Source organism: Lissotriton helveticus, chromosome 8, assembly GCF_964261635.1.
Source record: "Lissotriton helveticus chromosome 8, aLisHel1.1, whole genome shotgun sequence".
In the NCBI taxonomy this organism is placed as follows: Eukaryota; Metazoa; Chordata; class Amphibia; order Caudata; family Salamandridae; genus Lissotriton; species Lissotriton helveticus.
This window is the reverse complement of record NC_136069.1, coordinates 215,637,911-215,648,455: the sequence shown is the minus strand read 5'-3', so window position 1 is coordinate 215,648,455 and position 10,545 is coordinate 215,637,911. Positions and strand designations below refer to the sequence as shown.

Below are 10,545 nucleotides of genomic sequence, written 5' to 3'. Positions count from 1 at the left end.
CCCCGACCTCCTCTTCCGGGGCCCCCTACCTACGCTCCCTGCCCAGGAGGACCACCATGAGCCTAGAGCCACCCCTGCCTCAGCCCTCCATAGAACTGATGTAGTTTGTTTAATGAGTGGTAGGCTTGGCAGCAGTAGCATTCAGTCAGTAGCAGAACAAAATATGATGCAACGAACGTACAATTTCGTGTATGCACAAAATTTCTGCATGTCTCCTCCTTGTGATCTATGCATTTTGCTGGCAAAAATGAAAAATAAATGACTACTCACAGATAATTGATTACCCCATTCTTGAATCTCTTGAATCGGTGGTGTTGTTCAGGTGTTACTGCCTCTGTGTTACTTAGTAATCTGCAATCAGAATGTTTATGGAACATTTGATTTGTTTTCTACAAGTATACAGTCAGTGAATCCTGCAAGGCAGTAGTAATTTGGTAGATCAATGTTTGTTTCTTTTAATGTTCTAGCAGTGGTTTTTGAAATGATGTCTATGTTTCACAGCACTCAATGTTTTTCTCTTTGTTTATTATTTCTTACATGAACCACAGAACCCAGGGGCAAGCAGAATGCTGGGACCGAGTCGGCGGGTGAACCACCACAGGCACAGAGCTCCTCTACTGAGGATCCTGCTGCTGTCCCCAGTAAGTCCAACAGTGCTTTCTTTTGGAACAATGATATTTCCCTAACTTTGTAACGGAGCTTTTTTTTTTCAACCGATTAATTACATTTACTTCCTAAAGAAATTTTGACTCTTTAGTAAAGGTATTAATCTTTTCCATAAATATGTGATAAAAAAAAATTAGAATAGCTGTAGGCACAGGGTCCACTTCTGTCTTAGGTTTTTTCCTCTGTAATGTCTCTGCTTTGGCAATTGACACCAACCAAGTATGCATCCAGATGTTTGTCTAGTATTTTGTAAACGTTAGTATACCACTACTAGTCTTGTGGGTATTCTATCTTCTATGGAGTCATATACATATTACATAACTATGTATGCACCAGAAAATTGGATGTTGGTGCTGATAGGCAGGTTGGACCTTACTTACACCTCAGTCACAGAACTCTGAGGAACCCACAATTCACTGAACGACAACCTATATGGGCTCAGTCATTGGTCAATTATTCAATTATCACACTCCTGAACCCCAATACCAAGATGCCCAATGCTTTTATTACACAAACCATAACCTAAGAAACCCCCTTTTGCTCACTCACTCGTGTGAGTCTACAAGACAACAGACACTGAAAATAAACTTCAGTTCAGAGTCAAAGTGGTACTTCAAAAGCTTAATTTTGTTAGAAGTAAGTAAGTAACATCAATGTTTTTAAGTTGTTCCGTGAAATACGTCGAGGGGCCCACCAGAAAAAATCCAGAGTTAAAAAAGGCCGAATAAAGTAATCAACATTTGTACAGCTACTAGTGCACGATAGGGAAATGTGGGAAATGTCGGAGACCCCTCACCATTCAACATATACTGGTTACATATGCCTCTTTTTGGTAAGCTCTGGAAATGTCAGCTTCGTAGAAGGAAATCTTCTCATCTGCCGAAAATTAATGACAAAAGTGGTGCACGTTAGACAGTATGAAATACATTTAGGCCAGTTTTATGCAGCCATGCTAAAAAGAAGTTGTAACCTGTAAGCAAACTCTATTCCACAATCCACATAGAAAACTTAAATACGGGCCCTTTTATTTTCCAACCTCTTCAGGTGTATGCATTGAACAATCATGTTGCCTCAAAGGCGTCTTCTCGTACTGCGCAACAAGCTGCGAGGTAGCATGCGCAAAACTGGATACATTGATGTACAAAGGTTACATAGTTCACTTCAAATTTCCAAGGACTAGAGTAGCAGTACAGATGAGATGAGCTTGGGTACCATACCATAACAATGAATGCTAATATGTGTAGTGACTCTGCTGTACTATGCAATGTGGACTCCTACTGATTACGTACATTGTACTTAACTGTTTTGAAGAACTCCATTCTTGGTGAACAAGTACAATGGGGTCTGTGTATCCATCTAAAAAGGTGTACTTATTTTTATAGGTGCAGAACCCGTACCATCCACCAGTGCCGACGGGGACAGCGGCGCAGCGTCAGCGATCCCGGCGGGGACAGGAGGATCAGAGGCACCTACACCAGCACCAGCAGCAGTGGGGGGGGAGCCAACAGCGGTGGGCGATGGTAAGTTACATTCAATAGTGATCCGCATTACTTGGTGGGAGGGGAAAACTTCCTCACTGTACTCTACTGGACAATATATGATGTTACCTTTACTTGTCATTACCATGCCTAGCATTACCACTACAGTAATGCAGGTGGCTGATAGCAGTCGGATGCATGGGTTGTTGTTGAAGCATGGAAAGGGGAAAACACAGCTGCCAGCGTGGTTGGGAGACACACCCTATATCGGTGGTTAGTGGATAGTCTCAGCAGCAGCGGTGTTTTGGTCAAACCCAAAGGCAAGGGAAGGAGGGGACGACTGGATGCATGGGTCGTTGCTGGTGAAACACAAACCAAATAAGGTTTGTTGCGCGATATAAAGAATGATAGTCTCTACTAGACATGTACTACTAGCTGCCCCCTGTTAATTAATGTTAGTTTGAGACTGTTCCCGCCTTCCCGGAATCAGAGTATATAATATAAAACGAGATATGAAAAAGACAGGTGTTCGTTCTAATGTGTGTGACCGTTGAAGTACACCCATGCTACTAGGGCAGGCATAATGCCGTGCCAAAAAGTCCAACAAATTAATTATATAGGCCGTAGAATGTTCAAGATAGATGCAACACAATTTTTTGTACTCAGCTTGCTTGCTAGTGCTACTGTGCCACTATGTGTTGAATCAATGTTGTGTTCTTGATTTGCGGGGATTTTGGATTACAACAATTCTGTTTCTTTCTTTATAGTTACTCCTTCCAAACCAACAAGGAAGGAGTTGGCAGTCCGGGCCCGGCAGCGGAAACTGCAGGCCATCGTAGAGGCCTACCGCCGGCTGGTGGATCAGGCCGAGGAGGAGGAGGAGGAGGCGGCGGCAGCAGCTGCTGCCTCTTCCAATGCCCCGGCCCCCAAGCCTGCAGGACTACGTCGCCGTGGTCAGGCAGCCGCCCGCCGCCAAATTGTTACATCATCGGCGGCCCCCCACAACATGCGTGCAAATGTAGGTGCCGGGAATTTCAAGAAAAGATTCTCCGCCGGGTAGCGAGGCTTGAGGATGGAATAGAGGAGCGTGTCAAGATCATGGTGGACAAACACCTGAAAGCCCGCCGGCTTTGAAATGGACCCTGTTGTTTGCCCCTTTTTAAATCCTTTTGTTGGTGGGTGGGATTTGGGTGTTGGGGTTTACATTTAACTTTGAAATTTGGTTGGGGTTAGGGGAGGGTAGGGACAGCTGTGGGCCTGGGGTAAGATTTGATATATATTTTATTTTTCTATCATCTTTCTTTATGTTATGTTAAAATAAAAATGAGACAAAGTTATTTTCAAAAGAAAACATTTGAAGTTCATTTGTGTTTGTTGGGGGGGTGGAGGGGGGACTGTTTCACCAAATAATGTACGTTGTGCAACATCACAACGTTTAATTGGCCATGCAGGTCAGGGGACAGTGCTTTTGAATTAAAAAATATATTGTCCACATCTTTAACATGCAGACAGGTAGATGCGGTAAACCCTCACCGAGTAATATTTGTAGTATTAGAAGAACTACCAGTCTGTCTTGCGTTATACCTCACAGCAAACTTATCTTACCTGTGATTGCTGATGATGAAGTGGGCTGCATTTGTTTCCCAAAACAATGGATAAGAATCTGTTGTTCTGAACTTCTGTTATAGTAGTAGTAGACAGACCCTGCCAGTAGCATTTTGAGACAAAAAGAAAGAGGCAGTCATTTTCGTGATAGACAATGTGGGGGTAGTATAAGTATTAAGTACAGTACATTACACGACTGACCCAATACAATTTTGCAACTGCTAAACTGAAACAAAACAATGGTTTTGGGGACTGGAAAGTAAGTGCAAGAGAAGAAAAGAAGTTCAACTGTAGTTGTAGTACTCACGTCAACGTCAAACTTTTCTAAATCATAATGCTGTAAACTTAAACACAAACAATGACGCCAATTCATTACGTATTCGTTGTTTGATGGTAATGGTAAATTAATTGGCATTATACACAGAGCTTGAGTTGGGAAGCAGAAGAAGATCCCGGCCATGCCTTCTTGAAATGACACTATTGTTGCTTTCACCACATCTGCCCCAGCAAGCGCGTGATCAAATTGTTGGTGTATATTTAATGTAACAAACATCGCACCTCAATGAAACCACGCAGCCCGGTGGAAGAGGGTTAGGGTTTGTTGAATGGATGGGTACGGGGGTTTGCGGAAAGGTTTGAGAAATAAAAACAGTACGCATGTAGACAACAAAAGCAAAACAATGAAGACGATGATTTATGATGTTGAATTTGATCCACTAGCCAATGAATGTAAGGAATAAACGTAGAACCAGGATACGCAGAATATCATTCTTTGTTTCCCGCCATCCAATTGCTTGATGATGATGATTAGTGGTAATGGTGAGTAGACGCTCATAGTATAATAGCAGTGGGTGAAAAACGTCCAGCCTGTGTGGATTGAAAAAGAAAAGGCAAATACAAAAGAATGTGAATGACCTAAACAAAGTGTATTTGAAATACAGTGCAGATCAAAAAAATAATACAAGCGGAGTAGTCGTAAAGAGAGGACTTTCAGACTGAGGCGGCTTCAATACAATATGTTATGTATAAGTCTACTACTTGCACATCATTATTAATCTAGAAGTACAAGAAAAGATAGGAGCCAGCACAGAACAGACCCACGACACAGGGTCGCCAGTAACACAAACTGCATTTACCTAACAATTTGACTGAGCCAGAGAAAGGGGCATAAAAATTAAAAAAGCAACCTAGCGTTTTCAAAATTAATCAACAAAATCAATGCGTCATCCTCAGTCACCACTGTACCACTGCACAGTGCACACACATGAAGTAGCCTGGGTCTACTGTGCTGTGCCTCTTATTTGTATTTACCTTGTATTCCACTCCAAGAAACATCGTTCATCAATCAGCGCAGATCCAACTGCCTGACAGCGTGCAATGATATGTGTGGTGTCACCATCATTATCAGGTCTGGCACGTCTAGTCCCACAGCACCAGCAACTCAGTCTACTCTGTAGTGAGTGACTACGAACGATAAATTAAGTCCTGACTGCACCTGTAGTAGTAGGATCACAAGTGCGTAAATAATTTATATTATTAAATAACACGGAAAAATTGCCCATCACGTGAGTCTGAACTTACTAGTATACTTCAATTCCATGCACATTTGCTCAGAGTAAGCTAAACATCCTATGCAATGCATTGCATCATTCATTTAATATACCTGTCTTGCTCTTGTCTTTCACTATCAGATGATTGATCACAGATGCTGCCGAGCCTTTTAAAAATAATGACGAGTCACAACAAGTTGACTTCAGTTGTGGATGCCTGTTCAATGACACTGAAGAGTCGTCTATGAATGCCTGCAGACAGAGGTGGTAGCCTTAAGAGTAAGACAGTGATGAGTTGCAGATTTCAAATGATATAGAGGATGGCTGTAGTCATGACTGTACGGTTCACTTGTTATGGAGGGACTGTTAGAGGCTACATTATTGTACTATACTCCATCTACATACAACATCCAATGTATGGCTGGCAAGATGGAATTGTATTGACTTGAGTGGGAGGCAAGAAGATGGAGCAAGACTCTGAGGAGTGCTGCAGTCAACAAATGCACAGGCGTGCAACTCCAGTAGGTAAATAAAAAGATACAGTGAAAATAAATGCACAGGCGTGCAACTCCAGTAGGTACATAAAAAGAATCAGTGGTGGGGATGGATTTGGTTGTGGTTTTGCAGTTTAGCACCAGAAAGCCATTGTTAATAAGAAAATAACACAAATAAAGGAAGGGAGAAAGTAACAATTTAAAAGCCTAGTTGTCAGGGAAGAGGAGCTCGTCCTCAAACTCTGTGCGTTCGGACAGAAGTAGGTCATGTAACCCAGTAGTGAGGAGGTCTTCGGACTCGCTTTCTTCATCCTGCTCTGATTCACGTACTTTATAGTCTGGTGGTATGAAGCGTTGATTAATTTTTATCATTGTCAGCCTCTCCCCGCTTTTGGGGGAGAGACTAGTCCTTTTCGATGTCACAATGGCACCAGCAGCACTGAAAACCCGCTCAGAAGAGACACTGGCTACAGGACAAGCCAGATACTTTATCGCCAGCCTGCTCAGCACTGGCCACTGTCTCCTTCTTTCATACCAATAGACCAATGGGCTTTGCTCCATGAACACCTCTGTTGTGTCATCCAGATAGGCCTGAACCATCCGCTCAGTGTTCATTGGGGCTCGGCTTTGCTGGTCCTCTTTCCCCTTTCCAACAGCAACGGACTTACCCATCCCTTTCTGTAGAAAAAAAGCAGTTATGCTTTTGGTTGGGTCTGCTGAATCAGATCGTGTAGGTGCTGCTTTTGGTACTGTTGGTGCCTGCTGGAAAGCAGACGCACTGCTCTCATGCTGTGAAGAACTTGCGTCAGGAGTACTTGGACTGGCCTGGGCTGGCACTGGCAGACCTTTAAGTAACAGCCGTTCAGTTTCTAAATCATTAGCTTCCGCAGCTATGGAAGTTTTGTACTTGGCAACATCCTCATCTGAAAAAGGAATTACTGCGCTACTGCTGACAAATAATTTGTACCGTGGATCCAACATTGTTGCAGTTATGTAATGTTCACCTGACACAATCATTTGAAGCCTTGCGTTTAGAGATAAGCGGTTGGCTAAGCCCTTGGCCAAGGTATATGCCTCAACTTTTTGTTCGTCACTTTCGTATGTTTGACAGACCTCCTTCACCTGTTGCTCAAGCATGTACAACAATGGGATGGCTTGGCCCATAGTACAGTCCTCCCTGCTAACTGCACGTGTGAAGACCTCAAAGGGTAGTAGCATCTCTGTGATGCATTTAATGAGGTCCCACTGCCACATCTCAATGGTCAGGGCTTTAAGATTAACAGTAGGATCCCCTAATCTTCTTGACATGACATAAGCATTCAGTGGTATGTACTGCTCAAAGAGACGCTCAAGCATGAAATAAGTTGAGTTCCAACGCGTTGGGACCTCCTGGATCAGTGCTTTGACTGGCAATTTATGCTCACGCTGAATGACCCGTAGCAGCTTCCGTCCTTTAAAAGAATGGTTAAAGTGCGTGCATATTCTTCTGCAGATGATCAGTATGTTGCTGACTTTGGCTTCAGTTTTCAGAAAGTCTTGCACGACTAAGTTGATGCAGTGTGCCAAACAGGGTACCCTGAAATAATGTCCTTCTCTCATTGCCTTCACTACATTACTGCCATTGTCGGTGGCAACAAAACCAATCTTAAGGCCTCTTGGTTTCAGCCATTCAAAGACCTTGGTGTTAAACTCTGACAAAATTTTTCAGCAGTATGACTTTTCTCCATAGCAAACATGGCTATAGTTGCATGTCTGCGCGTATCATTAAAAATCCCAGCAACGTCAAGGAGGCCTGAAGTTAACTTGTCTTTAACACCTGCAAAAGAGATCCAGTGTGCGGTGATGCACATGAAATCTGTAGCATCGCAACTGCTCCACATGTCTGTTGTCAGGTGGATACAATGGACAACACTCTGTTGTAAGGCTTTCCCAATCAATTCCAGCACGTCGTGGTGTAGTGCTGGAACAGCAACTCGGGCAAAATAGTATCGACTGGGAACTTTCCATTTTGGGCAGAGGGTTGCCACTAATTCCAGAAATCCAACAGCCTCAACAAATGAAAATGGGAGAAGGTCCAGTGCCAACATTTTCGCAAGTTTCGCATTGTACAAACGTGCTATTGGGTGGTTCCGCTCGTACATTCCCTCCTGCCTAAACATGCTAGGAATGGTACGCTGCTTTGTATTTCTTTCAGTTATGCTAGACGGACCACCTTGCATCGCAGACTTTGCACTCCTTGGTGTCTCCAGCTGACTCTGGTGCCACTGAGAAGTTGCTGATGCGGAGGATGTGGACTTTACCACTCCAGTGCTGGCGACAGGGCTCATTTGTGTACCACTCCTAGATAGAAGGTCATCGTCTCCCTCTTCTTCTACCTCCTGGTCAACCATGAGTGGACCTTGTAGCACTGTATCCCCACCAACACCAGTGCTCACATTTTTTAAGCTTGCAAGGTGGTTCTCCCACCTGATTAAGTGTGTTTTTTTCAAATGGGTCGTTTGGCCTCCAGTACCATAGTTTGTACCAATCTTACCACGACTAACATTGACATGACAAATGGTGCATACAGCAATGTTCTCCTGAACTGGGTGAACCGTAAAGAAGTCCCACACTGGGGAGGTAAACTTTTGTCTCCTGCCATAGGAAGAGGAGGACCCACTCCCAATGCCGGATGGACTGGAGGATTGTTGAATTTCACTATGTGACAGCTCAGACCTAGTAATGCCACTACCTCCTTCTGTTGAAGTGGCGCTTCTGCTGGATGTCGGATGCTGCCGGGCCTTCGCTAATGAAAAAATGGGAGCTGGTGTTACTTTGGGTATTGAGTGTGTAGGAGTTATGCGTGCTACCTGCTCATCACTAATCGCAGCATTTCTGGATAGGGTGAAAATGTTGGTCTCTACATCCTCTGCACCAGGAATAACGCTCGTGATGATGACAGTGTCAGACCCGTCTTTATCACCAGCAGTATCCTGCTCACCTACATCGGCCTCCATAAGTTCAAGCCTTGCTGGAAACTTCCTTTTTCCTAGCCTGGTCTTCTTGGGATGTCTCTCCTTTGAATGCTCAGATAGTTGTGGCTGCCAATCCGTATCAAGGTCATCGGAAGGGATGCTTGGCGAAGAACTCGATGCACTAACCCTCCTTTCCCTTGGTGAATTCAAAGACAATAGATCAACTCCAGAAGTGGCTTCCTCTTCTTCTTGCTCGGAATGAGGCTCTACTTCCTGAACTGCCCCGACTTCGGGAGGAACAACTACTACTATTGCGTGCGGAGATGGTGGTTGTTGTTCTTGAAGAAGTACTATTGCGGCCTGTGGTTCTTCAACAACTAATATTGTGGGATTTGGTTATTGTTGTTGAACAGCGGTGGTTGTGGTTGTTCAACAACTGTTGCGGGAAGTGGTTGTGGGTGAACAACTCCTATTGCGGGCGGTGGTTGTGGTTGTTGAACATCTACTGCTGGCGGTGGTTGTTGAGCACTTCCATCTTGCGTGGATTGTGTACTACTTTGAGACAGCGATAAGTTTAGTTCAGGCTCAGTATCACTGCTCGCAAACATTAGGCTGGCTACCTATTCGACCCTCATCATGTGCTTGTCCCTGGGTTGGTGGCTTGACGCCACTAATGCGGATGTGCTGGTCCCAGCTTGCACCCCAGACACCGCTGCTGCAGGCGTTCCTTTTGGGGTCCCAAAAAAGGTTTTGGGGTCCATACCAGACTTAAGTGACACTTCCTTCTTCTGTTCCTTCTCCTCAGCAACTTTCTTGGTGGTGGAGGACCTGGTAGCTCACAGCAGCACAAATTGCAGAGATGTCTGGTCAGATGAGTCACACACCACACGTGGCGTACAACTGAAGGACGTCCGTCTGGCAGTAGAACGGGCGATGGATGAAAAAACAACCAGCACCTCCTCAGTCTTTTTTTGTGCACCTACAAGCAAAGAAGGCAGAACAACATCAGTCAAACAAGCAGTAAGGCAACATGAACAATTGAAAGACACACAGGGCAATGTATAAAAGACAAAACAGAAGACTAATACTACCAGTCCAGCACCACAGCTCCAAGCCACATGAAGTCCAGAAAGAACCAATAAAGTCAAGCAGGCCTATATATACCAATATGGACAGAAAAAGGAGGATGCCTGCTGCACATGACAGGTTAATGCAAGGAATAAAAATACCCCATGGCTAAGACAGAGGTTGTAAACCTAACACCGCAAAAACACATACAAAACCCCTGCCCAGACAACACATTTTGGAATGCAATGCCATACACACATGCCCTAATGATGTTAATTGCATACACCGAATGAAAACAGCTACATAAAGGCAGCACCCCCGCTAACTACTACCTCTGGGACTCTGGCCTACTGTCAGATCAGACCAAAAGCTGGGAGACCAATGATAAATGCACAAAGGAAGTACCTACAAAATGGCCGCCACCACATGGCCTGGCCACCCCCAGCAACATGAAAAGAAAGAGAAAAGAGAAGACAGACAATAAATGCCTATGGGAAAGGGACAATGCTTTGTTTTGCTTCACAAAGTAGCCGCACCGCTGCCCACGTGGTCAGCCCACCCACAAACCAGAAGACAGACACAGGAATTGTTCCAGGCTCCCAACCAAATGACAACTTCAGTTTTTTTGGGTGCACAAGAAACACATGCAACATTTTCGAGAAACTTTTATGCAACTCGGGACATATTGTTCGCGAGAATGCAAAATCGGCATGTTCGGCAGCGCGAATGG

General features: G+C 44.4%; 1 long non-coding RNA gene across 1 annotated transcript; it reads left to right on the top strand.

Moving 5' to 3' along the window:
* Nucleotides 1-545: 545 nt before the first annotated feature.
* LOC144771556 (uncharacterized) lies at nt 546-3,078 on the top strand. The gene is made up of 3 exons (XR_013599340.1): nt 546-641; nt 2,049-2,186; nt 2,912-3,078. It is a non-coding gene; the product is annotated as an uncharacterized LOC144771556 (long non-coding RNA).
* The last annotated feature ends 7,467 nt before the right edge of the window (nt 3,079-10,545 follow it).